A 25,713-nucleotide genomic window follows, 5' to 3' on the forward strand; every position below is an offset into this window, starting at 1 on the left:
TGAAGACTGGATCTAGGGGTAGATGGAGTAGGACAGTAGTAAAAACTTTGTCTGACTGGGATGGATCACTTTGGTGTCTGTGGAATGGGGGTTTGGGTTCCTGAACAGAGTCAAGCATTTCTTCTGGAGAAGCCTGATGAAGGAGAAGTCGGACAAGAACAACGCATGGATTTACTCTTTGTTGTTGTTGTTTTGGGGTCATGCCTTGCAGTGCAGTGTTATTTTGGAGGTGGTTGAGATACGCTGAGGGGTCAGGGATTGAATCATTGCCTCCAGCATGCAGAGTACATGCTCTGGGCCATGGAATTGTCTCCTATTTTCAAAAACATTCGCACTGTTGCACTGTCATCCCGTTGTTCACCGATTTGCTCGAGCGGGCCCCAGTAACGTCTCCATCATGAGACTTGTTACTGTTTCGCATATCAAATATGCCATGGGGAGCTTGCCAGGCTCTGCTGTGCGGGTGGGATGCTGTCAGTAGCTTGTCGGGCTCTCCGAGAGGGACGGAGGAATTGAACCTGGGTCAGCCGCGTGCAAGGCAAACGTCCTACCCGCTGTGCTATCACTGCAGTCAAAATTTCTTACTGGAAGCAGCTATTGAGGAATTCCTAGTTTGCAACTGCAGGCTCGGAAGATGTTTCAGAGAAGTGGAACCTCTGCTTTGTATGTAGAAACCCCAGGTTCTGTGTGCAGTACCGCATGGTCCCCAAGGGTCCCCAGTAGCCCTGTGATGGGAGTAGGCCATCCCAATCTACCCCATTCAGATGGGATCCAAACTCCAAAACAAAGAAGAAATACTGAGTTTATGTTTGATGAATACAGTGGCTTCTGAGGCATCTCAAATGGATCCCCCAGACAGGTTCTTTTTCTCTTTTCAAGAAAAGAGGCTTGGATATCATTTTAATTCAAGTGACAAAAGAACTGAAGTTGACATTTTCTGTATGACTCGGGTTGTAGAGGAATGATTGTAGTCAGAAAGTCTTGGAAGTGGTCCAATTGATGTCAGCATGTCTTGAGAAACTTTCCTTTCCCACTCATACATATATAAAATATGTAGGCTGGAGCGATAGCACAGCAGGCAGGACGTTTGCTTTGCACGTGGCCAACCCGGATTCGATTCCTCCGTCCCTCTGGGAGATCCCGGCAAGCTACTGAGAGTATCTCGCCTGCACCACAGAGCTTGGCAAGCTCTCCATGCGCATTCGATATGCCAAACACAGTAACAACAAGTCTCACAATGGAGACGTTACTGGTACCCGCTCGAGCGAATCGATGAGCAATGGGACGGCAATGCTACAGATCATGGATACATACGTAATATTAACATCTGATATCTATATATCTAGTTGTGAAATGTATTTTCAGCTCCCATATATGGGTAAAGAACTTATTAATAAACTATATTATTTGGGTAATTTTTAGTCTTACTCTAAGCTGTGTCATCCAGATGTCTGTTATCACTGCTGCTTCTTTGTCTTATGTTTACCTATAGGTATAAGAGTTTATTGAGTCCAAGCCTGAGGCTCACTAGGAAAGAAAGATTCAACAGAAGGAAAAGAATCCCTGGAGGGAGAGCTTTCCTGGACTCTTTTTCCTCTTTTTGGGGTATAGAATTTCTGTTCTCATAAAAATTACCGTAGACTCATGTCCAAACATTCCTTTAAGATTTGGGAAAACATTTTCAACGGTGCCTTAGAGAGACCGTGCCCACATTTTGCGAATCTGACGTTGCGCTGCTTTATTTAGCATCATTTGTATTATGTCTCTACCTTTGTGCCGTGCTGCTGTAATTGGAGAAGAACAAATGAAAAATGCTAATGCTTGTCATAATTGAGTTCATTATCTAAACAAGTATTAGACAAACTGTTCGGTATTAAGGTATTATGCATAGAACTGGGAAGTGGTTTTGTGCTCTCTCTAAAAACCTTTCTTGTATGCTTTGGTTGAGAAATTACAGAAGGAAAAAGAAATGAAGAGGTGAGATAAAATATTAGAAAAGCATAGTGCAGTTGCCAGATGATTTTGTCTCTCTTTGCATACATATTGCAGATTTTGATGAAAGGTTGGCTATTGTGAAAATGTACTGTGTACTCATACTTAAGCCATAAATCTCTGGAATTTGGAGTTCAGTTTAAAGACACCTCGGGAATACTGATGTATCTTTTTTATATGTATCTTTTGAAGCACACAGACACAAGCATACACACACAATGAGAATGAAACATTCTCCAAGTAAAAGCTGGGTGAGAGGAATTTGAATTAGATGACACACAATTTAAAAAGTTGCAGAAATGCTAAAACTACTAACAAAATTGAATTTTTAAAAGATATTTTTAGTGATGGAAATAATAGGTTGAGACTGATAAGCTAATGATGCTGCTTCAGTCGTTTCTCCTCTCACTGCTGACAACTGTTACCGAAAAAAAGGGACTATTTAAAATATGTCAGTTGAACATGTAACATACATGAAACTCTTATGCTGGAACTTTGGGAAACAAATTAAAGTACTTCATGAAAAATAAAAATAAAAAAATAAGATTTTATTTTTTCATGATGTACAAGTATTCAGAGATAAATTCATTTTCTGTTTGCACTCAAAAAATATTATTCAGATTCAGTTTAACAAAAGCTCACCCCTGTTTCATTTTGTTTTGCTTTGCTGGTAAGACAGATTTAATTAGAAAGGTAGGACTGCCTTTCTGCTTACTGAGTGACTTTCATGGGGTGGGATGTTGGTGGATTCGTGAACTGTTGAATAAAACCAATTTTATCTTGAAAAAAATAAGAGGCAGAGGCATTTTAGAAGCTAAATCTGCTTCTATATTTGGCATATGCCCCCCCCAAAATGTTCAGTTGACGTTATAGGGTAAATAGTAAGCATCTTTCTGCTTTCTAAAACTTCTTTATGAATGAGAACTCTTTTCTGATTGATAACAGTAGAGTTAGAAGGATGAAGTGGGCATTACAGTCTTGGAAGTTATAGAAAGGGAAACACTTTTTCTACTTAAAAACAATATAGATTACATCAGATATTGGTAACAGGTTCAGAACACATTAGATTGCTACTTCAGTTTTTAACAAAACAGAAAAAACAAACAAACAAACTTCCCCTACAACCATGAATTCCCCGTCACTGAAATTTTTAGAAGACCTCAGTGAATATCTACCGGAGCAAGAGAATCTACTCAAGAGTTTCAATTCTGGAACTACATTGTGAGAACATAGTTTCAGCTACACCATTTATTGTGTGCATTTTTTGGGCAATTTTTTTTATTGCCTTACTTTCTTAATCTGAATAATGAAGCACCTACTCTCAAAAGGGAGTTGCAAGAATTCAGTGGGAAAAACATTCTTCTGTGAATGTAGATCCATAGTTGTTGGTATATATTAACTGTGCTTTTAAGTGAGTAAATGACACAAATTATTTTAAAATTGCATTGGATGTTCTCCAGTTTCAATTGAAATGTTTCACTGTGGTGAGTTTATGACTGGCTATTATTTTGAGACATGATGTAATTACTGTCTTTGCTTCACTTCATCACCCACATCAAAGGACTGTATTGGTTCAAGCATTCAGATGCTTTTTGGGGACTGAATCAGAAGTGGCTTGCTTTTGAAGTCATGTCTGCATGTGACACTGCTCATGTAGGCAGGGTTGTGTCTTGTATGGGGGCTATCCTAGTACATCCTTCGAAACTTTATGTGGCTAACAGCAGGGCTTGATATCGATTGCATTAACAAGCACCGACTACGTACATGTACAGAGCACCATAAACGAAATGGGATGTTTGTACACTCTACAAAAAAACAAACACAAAAACCAAAACCTGATGCCTTCCTAAAGATGACAGGAAGTGCCTCAGGCCTTGTACGAAGAAAATTGGAATCTGTACTGGTCGTATTAGTAACTTGCCAAAGGAAAAAAAATCATTAAATCTTTTTCAGACTCAAGTTTTTCCTCTATCTATGAAATGGAAAAATGTAATACACAACTGAGTTTGTGTGGATTTGAAAAATTATATTATGAGTATGATTATCATTGGGAAAATAGTTAAGAAATTTGAAGTGAGTAAGTAGTTGCAAATATACAGAATTGTAAAAAAAGTAATACAAAGGGGAAGACTTTAATGGTAAGAGCAAGTGGCCTATTTGCCAACCGTTTAGGAGGTTGCTTTTGCGCTAGCTGTTGTAGAGAGTGATTTTTATTGGTCATTAACCTCAAATTCTCTCGGAGAGCCCGGCAAGCTACCGAGAGTATCCCGCCCACGTGGCAGAGCCTGGCAAACTATCTGTGGTGTATTTGATATGCTGCAAACAGTAACAAGTTTCACAATGGAGACGTTACTGGTGCCCGTACGAGCAAATCAATGAGCAACGGGATGACAGTGACGGTGAACCTAAAACCAAGAAAATGTTTTTCCTTTTCTGTAGCCTTGCAAATTTATAGTGCATATATTGTGTTGACTGATAAAACGCAATGGAAGTCTCATTGCTTTTCTTTCTTTTTTTTTTTTAAATTTAACTTAATTTTATTTTATTAAATCACCGTGTGGAAGATTACAATGCTTTCGGGCTTAGGTCTCAGTTATACAATGCTGAAACAACCATCCCTTCACCAGTGCCCATATACCACCCCCGAAAAAAAAAAACCCACACAGTACACCTCCCATCCCGCCCCCCCACCCCCTACCTTGTAACTGATAAGTTTCATTTTACATTCCGTTTACTTTGGTTACAGTCAATATTTCATTCAACACAAACCTCACTATTGTTCTTAGGAGTACCCCACTAGATTCAGACCTAATGTGAAGACAAATAAACGGCCGCGCGGTTTTGAATTTCTGTACTTTAACAAGAAGTCCAGGGAGATTTCTTCCAGATATTAGATAATTGCAGGCTTGAAAACCCAATCTGTGGTCGTCTTAATATGGCGGCCACCGCGCCCTTCATCCCCGGAGAGAAAGAGGCGAGAGAGAGAGAAATACCTTTCCCCTCCCGGGCGGGCACGGAGCGAGGCTTAGTTCTCAGGCTGGAGACATTCTGCGAGGAGTTGCTCACACCGAAAGAGGTTTTGCTGGGTCTGGATTCACGCTTGTACAGCTGCGGAGAGGCCGCACACGCGTGCGGCCTCCGGGATCACATCTCAGCGGTCGGAAGTCATTGCTTTTCAATTATCAGACTGACGAACAGAGAAATTCAGGTATAATAGATCTACTTTGAATGAAATACCAATTTTTGCATTCTATAAAATTTATGTATATAAAAAAATCTTAGAATCTCTAATATATTCCACTCTACATCTTTAGCTTAATTTTTTTTTGGTATCTCTGCCAAGAGTAATTCAATTTAGTGTTTGATTTTTGTGGTGAAGAACTATTTTAAGTAGTAAGGGTAGAGTGGTAGGTGGGCATTTCACATGCTGGACACAGTTTCTATTATCTGGTATGTGTCCTCTTCTAACTCTTCTTCAAAGGTGGGATTGAATTGGGACTATACTTACTATCACTGTCACTGTCATCCTGTTGCTCATCGATTTGCTCGAGCGGAGCGGACACCAGTAATATCTCCATGGTGAGACTTGTTGTTACTGCTTTTGGCATATCCAGTACACCACGGGGAGCTTGCCAGGTTTTGCCATGTGGGTGAGATACGCTCGGTAGCTTGCCTGGCTCTTTGAGAGGGGAGGAGGAATCAAACCCGGCTCGGCTGCGTGCAAGGCCAATGCTCTACCACTGTGCTATCACTCCAGCCCATACTGACTATACGAAAGGAAAATTTTCTTTGTTGAATTGAACCTAACACCAACAAATAAGTCTTTAGAAATGACTGTTAGATTTAATTCAATCCATATCAATAGTCTAATAGCATAAAGATTGGTGGTTCATGGCCACCTAGGCGTGCCAGATGTGTAATCACAAAATAAACGAGAAGCCGGGAATGGGCTGGAGGTGTGGTCTCTCGCACCCACCATGAGTGTTCGGTGGCCTTGAGCTGCTTCCCCCACCCTGGCCTGCATCCGCCCACAGATGCATGAAGGAGGGAGCAGACCCCCTAGACTGGTTGGTGATTGGTTGCTGTTTATTCCATCCTTCCCAAGTTCCTGTTCCAGTCTCGCACTGCCCCTCATTCCGTCTCCTCCTGTCCCCCATGCTAGTCTCATTGTGCTCCTTCTTGCAGCCTTCGTCTCATGTACCTCCAAGCTTTAGGGGTAGCAGCCACACCTAGGTCTGGTAGCACAATCAACATAGGAATGCCCTACCTGATCCCCTGCAGCCAGGAGATACTCTCAAGGGTGAAATCCCACCTAGGGCGTGTTTCCCCTTTCCTTATTCCAATAGCCACTTAAACATTCATCTTAATTCTATTTCTTTTTTTTTGTTGTTGTTGTTGTTTTTTTTTTTTTCTTTTTGGGTCACACCTGGCGATGCACAGGGGTTACTCCTGGCTCTGCACTCAGGACTTACCCCTGGCCGTGCTCAGGGGACCATATGGGATACTGGGATTCGAACCCCGGTCGGCCGCGTGCAAGGCAAACGCCCTACCAGCTGTGCTATCGCTCCAGCCCCAATTCTACTTCTTAATATTAGTCATCTTGTATGGACACAGTAATATTCAGTAAGCTAGTAGGGTGGCTCTCCTGGGGACATCTCACTATAGATCCCAGACTCCAGTGCTCAGGCCAGATTAATCTTTCCTAACCCTAGCAGGATCCTAATCCAGTTGTTACTCTTTGGATCATGACAAAATTTGTCTGTGTCTGTGTTCTTAACTTACAGTTAGCTATTATGGCTCTTAGCCTGGCCCATTTCAGTGCCAGGGTAGCTCACAGCTTGCCCTGGGTCCCTGCAGTCCCTTGTTGGGACCCTGCTTTTGGGTTGCTAAGAATTAAGGGCAACTGAGGCTTCAGTGGAGAGAACAGATGCCCAGGAGTGAATTTTATTCAGAATCAATTAACTCTCAAGTTACAAAAGCATAGCATTAATTGTCTCCCTCTGCCTATACAAAAAGGACATTGCTCCGAAGTAAACTATGTAAAAGGCATATTTCAGTTTACAATATCTATAATATTTCACAAATACAAATCAGCAGAGTCTGATTTGGGGATGAAGGTGATTGACCGGTTGGGGAAGCAGAGCACAGAGAAGAGGTTAAAGATAAACTCTCAGGAATGGGAGTGCCTCGGGAGCACTGTGATGGGTGTAACCCAATAAACCTAAGCTTTCTGAGGGCAGGGAGAAACAACAAACCAATGTTATCCTACAGAATACCACTAAAATTCACATGAAACTAAAGAGTTTCCAGTATAGCAGTCGAGGAAAAAATAAGGTAGGAGTCGTCATATACTCTGACTTTTTACTATTAAGCTATAATAATGAAAGTGTGACACTGGCATAAAGCAGGCACACACAACAATGGAATATAATTGGGAACTAATTAAATCTCATATATGGACAGTTAAACTTATGAAATAAATATTTTTATATATGGTCAGTTAATTTAGGACAAAGAATCAAAGAACATACAATTGAGAAAGAAAATCTTTTTCAATAAGCAGTGTTGAATAAGTTATTCATACCAGCTTACAAAATAATGAAATCATAACACCATCTTACATCATGCCCAAAAGTTAACTCAAAATGGACCAAAGATCTAGATGTTAGACTCAAATCCATAATACACAGAAAAAAAATAACGAGGTAAAATATGATGATATTGGCTTTAGAAGCATTTCCAGTGATTTGACTCTACAGGTAAGGAAAACAAAAGCAAAAATAAATAGGATTATATATAATTTAAAACCTTCTAAATTGAAAAAAAATCACTGAAATAGACATCCTGTTGAATGTGAGAATATATTTTAATGCCACACATCTTACAATGGACTAATATATAGGATCTGTAGGGAATTCACATAACTCAATAGCAACAAGATACAGTACCACCCCAAATAAACAGAAGAGCTGAGTAGACACTTCTCCAAAGAAGATACAGTCGATAGTGTATGGCTGCCTTTCTCAACTGGGGTCAGATAGGGCCTGGTGGGCCCCAGGACATTCCAAATGGACCACAGGTGAAACACCACATAAATGGAGGGCCAGACCATGAGATTAGTAGGTTAACTGGTAGAACAGCAGATAGACAGGAAGGGAACAAGACCAGAAGGGATCATAGTTGGAAAAAGCTTGACAGACATTGGTCTACAGGCTTATGAAAACCTGCTCATCATCACTGTTGGCCAGGGAAATGCGAATAATAATGCCAAGAAGTACCACCTCATACCTGTGAGAACACCCTTTATCCAAGAGACCAGAGACACTAAGTGATGGTGTGGTTTGGAGAAACTTGACCCCGCTTCACTCTTGGATGGAATGTAAACAGGTTCAGCCTTTATGAAGAACAGTATAGAGACTTCTCAAAAAATTAAAAATAGAGCTACCATATGACACAGCACTCCTATTCGTAGGTGTATATCCGAATAAAAATTCAAAGATATATAAAAAATTCAAAGACACATGCCCACTTATGTTCATTGTAGTACTACACACACACACATATATATATGTATATATATACATATATATATATGCACACACACCCTTATATGTATATATGCAGGACTGGAGCAATAGCACAGCAGGTAGCGTGTTTGCCTTGCACGTGGCTGACCCAGGTTCAATTTCTCCGTTCCTCTCAGAATGCCTGGCAAGCTACCGAGAGTATCCCACCTGCACAACAGAGCCTGGCAAGCTACCCGTGGCATATTTGATATGCCAAAAACAGTAACAACAAGTCTCACAATGGAGATGTTACTGGTGCCCGCTTGAGCAAATTGATGAACAATGGGATTACAGTGCTACAGTGACAGTGCTATGTGTATATATATATATATATATATACATATATATACATATACATATATACACATATATATACACACATACATTCACAAACACACACATTAAACAAGCTCTGGAACTAATGTATGTGCCCAATCATGACAGATAAGTACTTAAAGATGTGGTATATGCAGTCTGATTATTTTTTTTTTAATTTTTGACTTTAGTCACCATGATGTTCAGTTGTACTCTATAGTAAATGATAGGATTTCATGAATACAACATTTCCCATATCACACCCTGTACCAAAGTGTTTCCCTCTCCCATTGTGTAAGGGTCACCTCTCAAATCTCCCTTGTCCCCACCTCACTGCTATGGATAAGAAACATTCCTGACTTGCGACAAGATGAGTGAAACTGGAGGGGATGATGCTAAGAAAAATAAATCAGAAAAAGTAAGACAAATGCCAGATGATCTCATTCATATGTGGCATATAAAGAAATAAAGTGAGGGAATAGACACTGTCCAGTGTATTTTTTCCAATGATAGAATTAATGTTACGTGGGCAGTTTGTGGCAGTGCTACACAACACCTTTGTGTAACCAGATTATAAATGTCAACACTATTGTAATCATTGTACTGGAGCGATAGCACAGTGGGTAGGGCATTTGCCTTGCACATGGCTGACCTGGGTTCGATTCCTCTGTCTTTCTCAGAGAGCCTGTCAAGCTACCGAGAGTATCCTGCCTGCACGGCAAAGCCTGGCAAGCTCCCCGTGGCATATTCGATATGCCAAAAACAGTAACAAGTTTCACAATGGAGACGTTACTGGTGCCCGTTCCAGCAAATTGATGAACAATAGGACGACAGTGCTACTGTGCTATTGTAATCATTACCCAATTATAGCAAAAAATTGTACATAGATTAAAAATATTAAGTAAAAAAAAACGACACCTAAAGTTAGTGTGGACTAGGGCGAGCTGATGTAAGGGTCCTTTGGATAATGGTGGAACGATATTGGCAATTTTATGGCTGATGCTGTGTGGTAATGTGTACCTACATTTTTTACACTTTTCTTTACCAGTATTATCGCAATTAAAAATGATGGAAAAGTGAAGGAGACTGTATTCTTTCTGGACAGTGATATTCAGAGAGAGTGAGAGGTGCTTGTTTTATTTTGTCCTATTTTGGACACAAAGGTGGAGGATCACATGGCGAGGACTAGGCTGGCCTCCAGGAGCTGAGAGCAACCTACGGTGACAGCCAACCCCAAATTAGAAACAACAGTCCTGTAACTGTGAGGAACTCTTGCATGACTGCAGAACTGTATGGTCTTGGAAGAGGAGCTGAGCTACAGATGGGAACATAGGCTGGCTGACACTGTCATTTTAGTCTATGAAACCTGAATAGAAAAAGCAGTGTCTCTGTTTTGGACCATTTTTGGCAAAGGACACAATGTTTGGCAATTCTCTCCCCCCCAAAAAAAATACAGATGACTAATAAGTATAAAAATTTTCTGTTAGAGGGGCTGGAGCAATAGCACAGCAGGTAGGGCGTATGCCTTGCACACGGCTGACCCGGGTTCGATTCCCAGCATCCCATCTGGTCCCCTGAGCACCGTCAGGAGTAACTCCTGAGTGCAAAGCCAGGAGGTAACTGGGTGTGACCCAAAAAGCAAAAAAAAAATTTCTGTTAGAAATAAAATTAACGAAAATTTTTTAAAATGCTATTTTTCTATTAAAGTGGCATAATATTCTTTTATTAATAAATATGTAGTATCACTAAGGGTACAGACAAATACTCTTTCACAGTTGGGGGTTTGGGACAGCTTGTTTGAGTGTGCCCACAGAACCCAGCCTTCAAAATGTGTATATCCCAAAATTGCACTTCTATGTCATCATCATCATCATCATCATCATCATCATCATCATCATCATCATCATCATCATCATCATCATTATCATCCCATTGATCGTCGAATTTCTCGAGCAGTCTCAGTAATGTCTCCATTCGTCCTAGCCCTGAGATTTTAGATGCCTCTTTTTACTTATCTTTCCCAACGATGCTGCATTGGAGGCTCTTTCAAGGTCAGGAGAATGAGACCCACCTTGTTACTGGTTTTGGCATATTAATACACCATGGGGACCTTGCCATGTGGGCAGGAAACTCCCGGTAGTTTGCCAGGTTCTCCCAGAGAAGAAGTAGGCTATAATATCAAGAGGCCGCTTTGCTTCTGGGAGCTTGCTTTTAAGTCTCAGGATGCTGGCCGTAGATGGAATTACTCTGTGCTGGGAGTAGTCCCTAGGTGTGACCAATTAGCTACTGGGAAATGGGAAATCTGGGTGGAGCAGGCCCAGTCCCGAACTGAGCAGCCTTAGAGATCTCAGCCTTGGATCCCACACACCTGGGTTCCTCTGCCGGTACCTTCATGCGTGAGGCTCATTCGAATGTGTGGAGAGGGGTCTTGAGCATGGCTGTGGCTAGGTTCCAGAGGTTTTCAGCCACCGGGAGCTCTGCTCGGGGTGGGGAGGGAAGCTGGAGCCCACACCCTCCAAGGGGCCCCGGGCTCTATTTTTCTGGACTATATTTCTATGTACTCCATAAAAATAATAAAATGTGTATACAATTAAAATATAATGTTGCACATTATATTACACTCTAAGAAATTGGAGATAATCTAATAGCAAACTGTTTAATAAGTTATAGCACAGCAATATAAGAGGATACTAAAAACAATGGTGTATATATATGCTTATCTACTGACATGGGAAATCAATATTTCATGAAAGAAAGAAGCAAGTTACAAAGGTGCATCATATTGTAGAGCACTTGCAATATATGTGTGAGGCCCTGGAGCTAAGCCCCAACACAAATAAAAATTAAAAAAAGCAAAATATGATCTCACTTGTTTTTTTTAAAAAAAGCCAGGCATGTTTTCACATATATGCAGAAAATATCAAGGAGGATATATATCACATTATCACTGACAAGTGTTAATATTTTTTAACAGCCGAATCTGTGGCAATTCAGGATGCACTAGTAGCGAAAGAAAGGGAAATTAAAATCTCCAGAATGATGAAGAGGTTGTTTCGCTTTAGCTTGTCTTTTGATTCACATTCTGTGACCACCTTCTGGGGAAAAAAGGAGAAAATTGAACAAGAGCAAATTTGAAACTTGCAAATCTGAAGCACACACACACACACAGCATGAAAACGTGTGTGTCTGATAGTTGAATGTAAGCAGATATTCAAATATATCTGAGTATATGAGATCAGTGATTTATCCATGCTTCTCCTTATGAGAATAGGCTTATTTGTAAAATAGATGTTGGTGTATGGTTCCTGGAGAGAAGATGTTGCAGAGAAGTATGGGCTTTTGGTGATGACTCAGCCTGGAGAATGCATCCTCATTCTGTGAACTGCATAAGACCCTAGAGAGAGAGGCTATAGCTTGAAGCTAAGGAATTGTTTTCATGAAAAGTTTTGAAGCATGTACAAAAGCTGGGCTGCATGGATCTCCAGAGGCCAAAGGGAAGTAGAGCCAAGGAGTGTAATTTTCTTGCCTCTTTGTGTTAAACATAGCATTGCTTTGGTGAGGAAGGAAATGGGTACTGATGATTGGACCCAGGGGAGCACTGATGAAGCACTGAATGGAAGAATGAAACTCTTGAGAGAGGGAAGCCTAGCAGATTATTTGGATCTGGAAAGGGTATTGAAAAAGGAGATTTGGGGCATGTTGATTCTGAAGTCCTTGTGATCAGAAATTGAGCTTATAAAATAGGGCTGGGGGGCTTAGAATAAAGTTATGTAGAAGATGTGAATTTTTTTTTGCTCTCTTTTTTTGCTTTTTGGGTCACACCCGGCGATGCACGGGGGTCACTCCTGGCTCATGCACTCAGGAATTACCCCTGGAGGTGCTCAGGGGACCATTTGGGATGCTGGGAATCGAACCGGGGTCTGCCACGTGCAAGGCAAATGCCCTACCCACTGTGCTATCGCTCCATCCCAAAGATGTGAATTTTGGCAATCAAAGTGTTGATGCAAGTAGAATTAGTGGATATAGAGTTATTAGCGAGAAACTGTATATGGTATAACAAGAAGATACCTTGAAAGAGAATTATTATTGAAAAATACTGATACATGGCTAGAGAATTTAGAAGATATAAGAGCCAAACGCTTTCTAGCAGCTAAAGAAAAAAGGCTTTATATGCTTATAAAATTCTTCCTATGCTTTATAGTACTTGTTACATAGTGTTAGGAGAATTTAATTACCCAGTCATTAACATAAATTTCTTTTCAGAAATCAGCCATCCTCTATGCTGATCCTCATTTCTTTACCAACAATATTGTTTTCCTCTTAGCAATCTAGAAAGATGCTACCAAGCCATTTCTTGTCTGCAATTAAGCAATCATTAATTGCTAATTTAGGAAGTGACTTTAATTTTTTAATTTACTCTATGTAAAAGATATCTTAGGCAATAACATTGAACTAAAGCATCAGTGAATATTTCTTTGTCAATTAGTGAAAACAGAACACAGAATAAAAGCATATTATCAAACCCTTTTCATATGTTTTGTAGCTCCTAAAATCTCAAGTGTCAAATTAATTGAAAGATCTGTCATTTAGCTGTGGGTTTTAAGGAGTAATCTAATCAAATCAGCCAACAATAATTCTGTAGGTTGGTAATTAATAAATTCAATAATCTATCTGGTGTTGAATGATTCCTTTAATCATTGGTGTATCTATAAGTAATTACCGAGGATTTAAAGAATATGCAATTTTTTTAGCTTATTAAATATCTCTAAGTTGGTCATCTAAAATAATTGATTATGTACAACACGATTAGACTAGAGGAATTTAAAATTTAATTGAGAGCTTTATGTCAATTGTAATTCTATGTGTGTATTTCTCCCCTCCTCTTTACAGATTTCAGCTTCATATTATTTTTCTCCAGAGAATAATGCTGCCCCGAGTAGCTATTTACATCTTCAAGGCCATAAGAAAATGGTCTTATCTTATTACTAGCCCATGAGAATACTTCAAGGATAAGAAAAAAAATCATATTTTTATTCCTTCGCTCTCCATGTATAATACAACTACTGGTTAGTTCTGAGTAAAAAGAATCATTGGATGTTATTGTTTACTCTCTCCTTTTGGAGGGGGATAGGCTTAGGAAAATTATTGTTTAAACATGGCATGAGATAAAGTGAGGAATTCTCTTGTAATCCTTCTTAGAATTTGCACACGAATTTACATGTGGCATCTAAACTGAATTAGAAAGAGAATTTGAAAGTATTGTGAAAATATTAGATTTTATTGAGAGAGATATCAGGAAAACCCTACGGAAGTTGAAAAAATATTATGGCACTAATGGTCATGTCAATAACAAACTTCACTGAAATTCAGGACAGAAAAGTGATTTAAAAAGCTATATAGATTTTACACTGGAAATATTTATTTGAAAAATCAATTTCTGTACCTGATGCCTTAAATCTCATTGAGTTACCCTGCTAAAAAAATCTATAGATAATTTAGAGGCTTCTCCCCAGAGATTTCAAACTTCAAAATAATTGTTATTTTTCATTCTTCCATTCTCTGTTTATTCTACCACTTAGGTTTATTTTATCTTTACAAATAACATAGATTATATCAGATATCCTCAAATACTACACACACTTGATCTTAGCCAAAAAACCGAGGAGATATAGCACAGCGGGTAGGGTGTTTGCCTTGCATGTGGCCGACCCAGGTTTGATTCCTCCATCCCTCTCAGAGAGCCCAGTAAGCTACTGAGAGTATCCCGTCCGCATGGTAGAGCCTGGCAAGCTCCCTGTGGTGTATTCAATATGCCAAAAACAGTAACAACAAGTCTCACAGTGGAGATGTTACTGGTGCCTACTCGAGCAAATCGATGGACAATGGGACGACAGTGCTACACTGCTATCATCAAATACAAATATGTAAGAAAGGTTGGTTATCAATTATACTTTTATATGGCCCACAGCATAGTTGGTAGTGTTAATACTGCTGTGTAGATCTGAGGCCCGTACCTCTAGGCACGTGCTCAAAATATTTGAGCTGTTTCCCTTATCCAAATTAGCTTATTTTAAAATATAACAACTTTAGGCAAAATTCACTTCCACTTTGCTAAGTACAGTTCTATTGGTTGAAGTTATCAAGTTAAACATTAGCTAAATCATAACTAAACGACTGTATGTTATTATCTGAAAGGCAAAAATGTTAGTTTTGACCCTTTTATGACAGTTGATAGCTGCATACCATTTGAAACTCATGTAGTTGTTCTGAATTTTAATTTAGGATGGACAAAACAAGGAGTACAAAATTTGGTTTTTGACGTTGTTTTCTGGGCACACCTGGAGATGGTTCAGAGTTGACTCCTGGTTCTTTGGTCAGGGATCATTCCTGGTGGTTCTGGGGGTGGAGCGGGACCATATGTGGCTAGGGATCGAACCCAGGCCAGCTGTGTGCAAGGTAAGTGCTTTATCTACCATACTGTCTCACCACCCCCATCATAATTTTTAAAAAATGAACCCTCTGAATTAAAGATTAAGAATATTATATAATTAACTTTTGCAATTCAAAACTATTCACTGACATGTTGGAAAACTCCGTGTTGTCCTATTAAATGGAGAAGTAAATGAATGATGTTAAATCACTCTTGCATCCATTACTTACTATTTAATGAAATACAAGTTACTACAAATCACTCTGCTAGCCAAGTTAGTCAGACAGAACAGTGTTACATCTATCAAACCGACATCAAATTGAGCATTGATATATTTTAATAATAAACAAATCTCCCTTTCATAAAAATACAACTTAGGCAAAGTAAAAAGAAGTATAATTTGCTTCTGTAATGTTCAGTTATGAGGATTGGTTTAACTCCCCAGTTGATGTTCCTGTAATTCACTTTCTGTGTAGTCACGACATAGAACAATATCAGTGACACTTGAGTCCACGTGTCACTTTATACTGGAAAATATTCAGATATATAACAGAAAAGACATCTATCATATAAACATTAATGTGTGTACGAAGACAGTTCAAAAAACAGGGAGGTATTAAAATGAATTTTGAAGATAATCATACTTAAAATCAACTCCTTACCCTCACTTTATGACTGTTCAATACTACACTTTACTTTTTCTGCTTTTTGGGTCACACCTGGTGGTGCACAGGGGTTAGTTATTCCTGGGTTTGCACTCAGGAATTACTCCTGGCGGTGCTCAGGGGACCATATGGGATGCTGGGAATCGAACCCGGGTCGGCTGTGTGCAAGGCAAATGCCCTACCCACTGTGCTATCACTCCAGCCCCATACACTTTACCTTTTCTGACCATTAGTTTTTCTTTCTTTCTTTTTAACTTTATTTTATTGAACCACCATGGGTTCGATTCCTCTGCCCCTCTCAGAGAGCCTGGCAAGCTACCAAGAGTATCTCATCCCCACAGCAGAGCCAGGCAAGTAACCTGTGATGCACTAGATACGCCAAAAACAGTAACAAGTCTCACAATGAAGATGTTACTGGTGCCTGCTGGAGCAAATCCATGAGCAACAGGATGACAGTGATAAAGTGATACAGTGATACAGTGAATCATCATGAGATACACACTTGCAGAGTTGTTCATGATTGGATTTCAGTCATACAATGTTCCAACACTTGTTCCTTCACCAATGTATATTTCCACTACTAGTGTCCCTAGTTTTCTTCCGTCCAACCTTTCCACACCCAGGAATTACTCCTGGTAGTGCTGGGAGGACAATACCCACTGTGCTATCGCTCTAGCTCCTCCTCCTCTTCCTCCTCCTCCTCCTCCTCCTCCTTCTCCTCCTTCTCTTCCTTCTTCTTGTTCTTCTTCTTCTCTTCTTTTCTCCTTCTTCTTCTTCTTCTTCTTCTTCTTCTTCTTCTTCTTCTTCTTCTTCTTCTTCTTCTTCTTCTTCTTCTTCTTCTTCTTCTTCTTCTTCTTCTTCTTCTTCTTCTTCTTCTTCTTCTTCTTCTTCTTCTTCTCTCAATCTATTTCTGACCATGAATTTTATATTTATATAATAATATCTATAATGTTGATGTGAAGATTAAATGGAAGAAGAAAATGCATGGGGGAAAATGTCTAGTACACAGAAAGGAGTAATATGAGAGCAATAGTGAAATCTTCAGGCAGTAGTGCTTAAGATAAAGCAGTGGTCATATCTCTTCTGGTTAAAATTCTGTTCCCTTTCCCGCCTTTACTTCTGATAACTGATCTGTACTCTTTACTGTTGTCCAAAAGACTGTAAATGAGATATGGCACAAGTGTCTTGGATTTGTTTTGTTTTTGTCGTGTTCTGTTCTCTGTGTTGTTTTTGGTGAGAGATTTTAAAGATTTCAGGAGTTTCAGATGAGAATGAGAAAAGCTAGGAACTGTGATCTCATATTCTCCCCTGATTTCGCTAAGCAGGTTTATTACAGAATACCTACCTAGGATAAGAACTTGTCTTTTCAGAACACCAGGGAATTTGTTATTTTTTTTTCACTTTACTACATGGAGAATTTTAAATTGTGAAGTGAATCATTTTCAACAGGGGGTGTCAGATACAGTTATTCACCCTGGCCCAGTCAACATTTTAACTTACCTGTATTTCCTCAGAGATACAACATTGAGTCAGGTTGCCTGGAGAACAATGACTGTGGCAAAATAGCATCTAAAATTTGCAACTGAAGAAATTTAGTGTTTCTGCCTGTTGTGCTTTTTTAAATTTTTATAGATGTTAGGGTTGTGTGGAGTATATTCTTTGATACACCGGGAGGGACCTACTGGCTCTAGGCATCATAAATAATACATGGAAAAAAAGCAAAATTCTTCCCCTACTCCAAGTTTACCTCTAGTCTTCCTCTTCTTGGCATTATCATCTATTCCCTTGTCCCAGCCATGGTCTAGGAGTTAGCCTTACTCACCCCATTTGTTCCACAAGTCCTCTAGGATTAATACTCTCTATAAAATATACCCCAAGGGGCTGGAACGGTTAGCACGGCGGGTAGGGCGTTTGCCTTGCACTCGGCTGACCTGGGTTTGAGTTCGATTCTCAGCATCCCATATGGTCCCCTGAGCACCGCCAGGAGTAATTCCTGAGTGCAGAGCCAGGAGTAACCCCTGTGCATTGCCGGGTACGACCCCAAAAGCAAAAAATAAATAAATAAAAATAAAATATACCCCGAATTTGTCTTTTCTCTTTCCCCTAACATCATAGCCCAGGTTAGCATCATCTCTTGGGAACTCTTCCATGGATTGTTCTTTCATAATATCTCACTCAACTTCTCTGGAGCAAGCTAGACTAATTAATGTTTCAAAGTGTATAAAAGATCACGTCACGCTCCTGCTAAGAACCCCTGGAAAGCTCGCTCCTCACTTCTCATGTTTCTTCTCAGACTTAGGAAGTTTTATAGGACATGCAAACTTCTCTGACTTGGTTTTGCGAGCCTCTTATCGCCCTTGCTCATTATGCTCTGGCCACACGTGTTTTCTTACCTTCTAAGCTGTGCACAGAGCATTTCCTCTGTCTGAAATGTTCTTCCTTTTGTGATTCCAATTAAAATCCAGGGGCCAGAGGACAGTCCAGCTGGGAGGGGTGTTGGCCTTGCACGTGACCAACCCAGGTTCCATCCCAGGTATTCCATATGGTCCCCGAGTTCTGCCAGGAGTGACCCTTGAGGGCAGAGTCAGGAATAAGCTCTGAGCTCAGCTGGATGTGGCAGGAAAAACCAAAAACTATAGGAAAAAAAACTAAAGGTATCTCTTCAGAAAGCCTGTTCTGTTGCTCTCCATCACATTGTTACATTTTAGTTTTTCATGGTTTTTATGGACTGGAGCGATAGCACAGCCGGTAGGGCGTTTGCCTTGCATGCGGTCGACCTGGGTTCGATTCCTCCACCCCTCTCAGAGAGCCCGGCAAGCTTCCGAGAGTATCTCGCCTGCACGGCAGAGCCTGGCAAGCTACCCGTGGTGTATTCGATATGCCAAAAACAGTAACAACAAGTCTCACAATGGAGATGTTACTGGTACCCACTCAAGCAAATTGATGAGCAATGGGACGACAGTAATACAGTGCTATAGTTTTTATAACTCTTTTTGAGAGGCATCCTGTTATTTCTCTTCATCACTGTATTTATGATGCTTGTTTGCATTAAACTAAATATATGTTTATTGAAAGACTATTTTTTGCTTGTTGAATAGCACTACGCAGTTTGCAGTGTAAAGACCTAACTTCCTATTAGCTATATGAGGGCACTAAGTGTTGTTAGATTGTTTCACTCTGTTGTGTATGTTCAGATTTAAAATTGGGCTGAAATATTTATGTTTTATAACCTAAAGATAGATGATACAACAATGATAAACTACACCCTGTCTACTGAAAACATGGACATAAAAAAAGAGAACTAAGCAAGAAAGAGTGTACTGTGTCTCCTGATGCATTGAAATAATATTCATGGTTATTTAACCTTTAGGCATTCAGAATCCAAGTTAATAACTTTTTTCTATTAGTTGGGGTAGCTGTAATGATGTTTATTTTTGAATGATTGCAATTTCTTAATTTGTTATGAGGTGACCCTTAACTTAATGAATAATCATATTTCCCCCCCAAAACTATGTGCAAAACCCTAACTACTATCAGACACATGAGGAAGGAGCTATGCTATTTCTCCACTACTGAAGAATTTCAGTTATCTCCAATTAAAGATTAAGTTGTTGATTCTTTTAACTTTTATGGTTTTTGATTCTGATTGGTATATTGCAATGTACATATTGAATTTTGTAACATGTCCCTTCCCTCCCTCTCTAATTTCCTTCCTTCCTTCCTTCCTTCCTTCCTTCCTTCCTTCCTTCCTTCCTTCCTTCCTTCCTTCCTTCCTTCCTTCCTTCCTTCCTTCCTTCCTTCCTTCCTTCCTTCCTTCCTTCCTTCCTTCCCTCTCTCTCACATACACAGCCACTTTCATTTGTGAGAAGACTTACATCTTTTGAAGTTTGCTTTAGAATGTTGCTGGCTGGGGTCTGGCGCTATAGTGCAGGGGTAGGGTGTTTGTCTTGCATGCAGCCAAGTCAGATTCAATCCCTGGCATCCCATATGGTCCCCCAAGCCCCACCAGGAGTGATTCCTGAGCACAGAGCCAGGAGTAAGCCCTGAGCATTGTTGGTTGTGACCCACCCCCCACACACAATGTTGATGATGATATCTCTGCTAGAGTTTAAGAAAGTCTGTGAAGTCAATTTTTATTAGTATGCTTCATTGACTAAACCTGTTAAACTTCAATTCTCCAGTTATCTTATAAAAGTAAAGCAACTCAAGCAAAAATATCTTTATAAAGGAAGCGTATATATCTTTCAAACTTCCTCAGTTCTTGTCTAAAAGCTGATTCAGTTAATTCATGAATGAGTGAATGAATGAATGAATGAATGGACAAATTATATCACTCCAAACACTCGCAATCACATATATAAATATTTTCAGGAAGTTAAGGCGGTTTGTAAAATTATAAATGATAGAATTAACTCTACATATGTGCTTTGATCATAACAAGCATTACATTTAATCCAAATAAAAGTGCATTTATTTTAAAATGTGATGTAGCAAATCTTCATGATGTTAAGGGTAAATTTTATGGACATTGATGCCAATGCTGAGTATTGCTTCTATTTTGGAGAATATAGTATGCACAATAAACAAGGAAGTCAATTGAATCCCCTGAGTAGTGATATATTTATTTTTTCAAGTACTTAGAAATAAGCCTTTAGGTTCAACATACGTATGATAGGAATTTCCTTAGTTACCTGATATTTAGGAGCTGCTCCACACGTTACCTTATGTCATGTGACTTAAGACATTTCTTGTCTATAGCTTTTGTTATTTTAGAAGTTGCCCATGCTATTAAAATGCAATTTGGGTAATCTCACAGGGCATTTAACTTCTAAAGCTGGCTATGAAAGATATAGCCTTCACTCTGGAAATCTGTTGTTCAACTCATTCTTAACTTTGATAATGTGCTAGGTATGTATGAAGCCTTAGATTCTCTTTACTTGTCAGTGATTACCAAAAAATAAACAACAAAAACCTTTAAAGAAACCTCTGTTTTCAGTCTGTCTTGTCCAGGTGCCATTAGGGATTTTCAGGTACATTCAAGGATAAACTAAAAGGGTAATAAGCTGTCAGAGAGCAATAAAAAAGGAGTCAGCCTGGAGAGCAGGGACCGGTGTGGAGCACAGAGCCATTTATCGGCAACTTCAACAGATTGCATAAGCTAATCCCCTCTGTGAAAATTGTGATACGAAAATCACTCAGATGCTTTGTGATTGAGGTGCTCAAGCCGGCTTTGTTCATTTTCAGAGTGCATGCTTTGTGATGTCTCAACATAAGAAACTTTTATAACATGGAGAAAATCATTGACATCTGGGCTCACAGTGCCTGTTCCTGGGTAGCATCTTTTTCTTTGTGTGGGCATTGATGTTGCTAACACCAGTGCATTTGGATCAATGCATAATGGGAGATCATCATTTGTATTTAATTGATAGCCTGTGATCATTGGTATTTCTGATGATATCATGATTCAGAGGGCAAGTTCACATTCTAGGGATTATTATCAGTGGTCAATTAGTACAAACTTCTGAAATTTTCCCTCAGTGGTCAATATTTGACTTGATGAAGGAGACATCATCGAAATTCAAATTTAAAAAAAAAATCAGAGAGATTTGTGTATTTTTCCATTTCCATATTCTAACAGACAGTGAACCGATCTGATAATTTGACTGGCATGATATATGAGCCCCTGGCTTTACTATTATAAGACCTATTCCAGGGAGGCATGTGGAAGATGAGATAATTGCTCTTTTAGATGCCAGCAAGAAAAATAGCTTAGCTTTGATGTTTTGCAGCTTTTCACAAAAGATCAGAGGTGAGGTTATAAAAAGAGAATTCCGTCTCATCTCTCTCTCCTACAGTTCCATCCCACAACTTTGTTAGTTGCTGAGATACCTTTGTGGTAGATTTGCACAGGTAACTGAGGCTGTGCCTTTGGGACTGAGAAGAACCCCCTGAGGGCAAGAGTCAGCTTTGAGGGGGGTTTGTATTTAAATCTGTTAAAGGTTCACCTTGTAGATTTCTTCCTTCTTTTCAATTGTATTCATAAAATTCTTCACCACAGCGTTTCTTACATTAAAAAAAAAGATGCTTTGAATTGCATCTGCATTTGTATTTTCTAAATTATAGGTAAACAGACCTTATTATCTTTATTTTTTTTTGTAGAAGCCCAGACAAAAGGAATTATGGTTTAGTGGCTACAGAATTGGTCCTTGGAACAGTGGACTCAAGTTTGTAGAATTTAACATTTGAAACTAATCATCTTTCCTGTTCAGAAATATATGAGCCCATAATAAAGCAAAAACAAAAACAAACAAGCAAAAAAAAAATGACAGGACCGAGGAGGTGGTTCTGAAGGCTGGAGTGTTTATTTGGAGTGTGAGAGACTGGGAAGGGACCTCTGCAGTCATGGACTTCCCCAGCCCCTGTTAGAGCGCTGGGCTTAGTAGCCCCTGAGCACGACTAGAAAAATTTTAATGAAAAAGGAAGCAATAAAATGATGCATAATTCAAGTGGAAATGTCATTGAATATGTCAAGATTATAATAAAAATCAAATCTAATCATGAGTTCGATATTTGTTTGTCTTTTCAATGATACTGGATATTACTTATTTTGTATACAAATTTATTTTGTTTTTTGGACCACATCCTGCAGTGCTGAGGGCTTAATCCTGGCTCTGTGCTCATAGATGACTCCCGGCAGTGCTTGGGGGACTATATGGGGTTCCAGGTTTCAGGCTGGAGTCAGCTATGTGCCAGGGAAGCAGCTAAACCACCATACTATCTCTCTGGCCCTTAATAATACATAGATAATTCTTAGATATTTATTTTATTTTTTAATTTTTTTAAATTTTTCTTTTTAGGTCACACCTGGTGATGCACAGGGGTTACTCCTGGCTCATGCACTCAGGAATCATTCCTGGCAGTGCTCAGGGGACCATATGGGATGCTGGGAATCGAACCAGGATTGGCCACGTGCGAGGCAGACGCCCTACCCCCTGTGCTATCGCTCCAGCCCCAATTCTTAGATATTTAGAGGACACCTTCATGTTTTTCTGATATTCCTTTTGATATTTTAAGGGGGAGAATGAAATTGTCGGATACTTTACTATTAAGAAAATTGGACTATTTCAGGAAAAGGATTATAAACCTTTTATTTGTATAGGTAATTCTTTTATTTTGACCTTTTGGTTACTAATTTGCAGTATCCTTTTCCTGTGAAAAATTACGGTTTCTAGTCACACAGAAATGACAGGGTTTATCTGAAAAATTTCCTACATACATTGACTCTCTCTAGAACACGCTGACATTAATAATTGTAACCAGTTATTTTATAAAGTGGTTTGTTGCTGCAGATTGTTGGTGTACTTTGTAACTGACATGCCAGAAAAACATTGTTTTTCTTTTATCATTTTGTGGATAAGGCTGAATGCAGGTGCAAATAATATTTTTGAAGCTGAATAACATATGGGCAGCACTCAGAGTTCTAGTTCCTTCCCCATGAATCATTAGCACACATACGTGCACAAACGCAGTCAGAATTTTTATTAGCGTACTTAATGAGCCTTCATTAGCCAAACTGTATGATTTTAAAAAAAGTGACTGAATCTGATGTTCTTTTATATGCCAGCAAGCAAATACAAAAAGGCTTGTACTATATTGTGTTCTGAACTTGTACCAAATACTGTGATACTTTTTTTTCCCAACATGAATACTGACTTCACAAGTTTGAATATAATTTGAAATTTCAGATGCACATTTTAGTTATGGAATTTTCATTGGCAAGACTAGGCAAGAAGCAGGAACTCTTATATTATGATCAGTGATTTTTTTCTCTATAGAATTTTTTCTGAGCGGAGCTTGTGAATATTTGATTTTTGTAAACTGGTATATCTGTTTCTATTTATTTCTCTTACAGATGTTTTTGACATTTTTAAGCTACATGCTTTTTTTTATATAAAGGCATATGTACTAGGCATATGTACTTTCCTAAAGTAAGGTGAATTGCCTTAATGACTTGGGTAAAATACACATGTATGTATTGCATTATGATTTTCACAATGCAATACTCAGAATGACAGCAACTTGCAGAAAATGCTCATATCGTGACTAGTTTTTTAGAACAAAATTCCTTAGAGAAAAAGTAAAGCTGCAATATCTGCTAGTGTTGAAGGAACCATATTTATGCATAATATTAAAATATAACAAAATCATCTATCTGAAGTAGTATCATTAGCATTGAGTTATGTGTATGTAAGGTATCTGTTAAAATAGGATGATTAATTATGATAAAAATGGAATGGAGCGATAGCACAGTGGGTAGGGTGGTTGCCTTGCACTCAGCCAACCCGGATTTGATTCCTCCATTCCTCTGGAAGAACCCCGGCAAGCTATTGAGAGTATCCCGCCTTCATGGCAGAGCCTGGCAAGCTACCCGTGGTGTATTCGATATACCAAAAACAGTAACAAGTCTCATAATGGAGATGTTACTGGTGCTTGCTTGAGCAAATCGATGAACAATGAGACAACAGTGCTATGACAGTGTGACAGTGTTACAGTGCAATAGTGATAAAATAAAAATTGACAACACATTCCTAGTTCATAAGAGGGTGGAATTTCAGTAGGAGCTACTGTGAGGACCTGTAGTGTGGTATTTGTGTAAGAATAGTTATTGGAACTTCTATGAATTGTATGGAAGCCTTGCATACTTGACAGTTTTATTTGTGACCATTTTCTTAGATTTGCAGGTGGATAATTATATGGTGAGATAATATATTTTAATAAGAGTGAATATAATTCAATTCAATCATACATGTCACTTCTGAAATTACAGTGCATGTAAAACAATATAAAATTAATGATTATATTGAAGAGGATTAACTTTTAGTTCTGTAATAATTTTAAGGAATTTTATTTTCTCTGTCAACTCCACTGGAGATAAATATGAGATCCAAAGTACACAAGAATTTTGTGATATATATGCGTATATATACTTGTTGTGATGTATATATATAACACATGTATGCATACATACATTTATTCTCCTTGAATTGTGTTTGACTCCAAAACTAGCTCTGGAAATATGACGGCCAGTGATAATGTCATTCTGTAGGTACATGGCCAGTGTGATATCCTTGTGCAGAGCTGACTTGGGTTTGATCCCCAATACCACTCGTGAGCCTGCCAAAAGTAATCCCTGAACACCTCACTAAGTATGGCCCAAGAACTCCCCTCCCAAGATAGAATAAGTCATTTATTATCTGTAGCACTGTAGCACCATTGTCCCATTGTTCATCAATATGCTCGAGCGGGCACCAGTAACGTCTCCATTGTGAGACTTGTTGTTACTGTTTTTGGCATATTGAATACACCACAGGGAGCTTGCTAGGCTCTGCCATGTGGGCAGGATACTATCGGTAGCTTGCCATCTCTTTGAGAGGGTTGGAGGATTGAACCCGGGTCGGCCACATGCAAGGCAAACGCCCTACCCACTGTACTATCACTCCAGTCCATTATTATCTCAAAACTAAAATTTAAAAGTTGACATGTATTCAGTGTACAATGAAAACATACCATAGGTATGGCCAAATTTCCTCTATCCTTGTGCCTAAATCCCACACAATAAATTATGGCAAAAGAGGTTTTGAAGATGTAGTGCAGCCTAAGTACATCTAGATGGGAAATTTTGCTGATTGTTTAGTGTGCCCTATCTGGTTACCTATCTGATCAGACTTCTTCATCAAGACCCTGA

The 25,713-nt window shown here is 39.1% G+C and overlaps 1 protein-coding gene across 5 annotated transcripts in view; it reads left to right on the forward strand.

Annotated features, from left to right (window-relative positions):
• The window catches only part of TAFA2 (TAFA chemokine like family member 2), a 568,712-nt gene that overhangs the window by 145,910 nt on the left and 397,089 nt on the right, over positions 1-25,713 (forward strand). The window contains exon 2 of one of the 5 annotated variants that reach the window (XR_008628541.1): positions 1,493-1,605. The exons of the other annotated variants lie outside the window; for them this stretch is intronic. The gene's annotated coding sequence lies outside the window, so the exon portion shown is untranslated. The remainder of the gene's footprint in view (positions 1-1,492; positions 1,606-25,713) is intronic. 5 annotated transcript variants of the gene reach the window in all.

This window comes from Sorex araneus, chromosome 2 (genome assembly GCF_027595985.1).
Source record: "Sorex araneus isolate mSorAra2 chromosome 2, mSorAra2.pri, whole genome shotgun sequence".
Classification (NCBI taxonomy): Eukaryota; Metazoa; Chordata; class Mammalia; order Eulipotyphla; family Soricidae; genus Sorex; species Sorex araneus.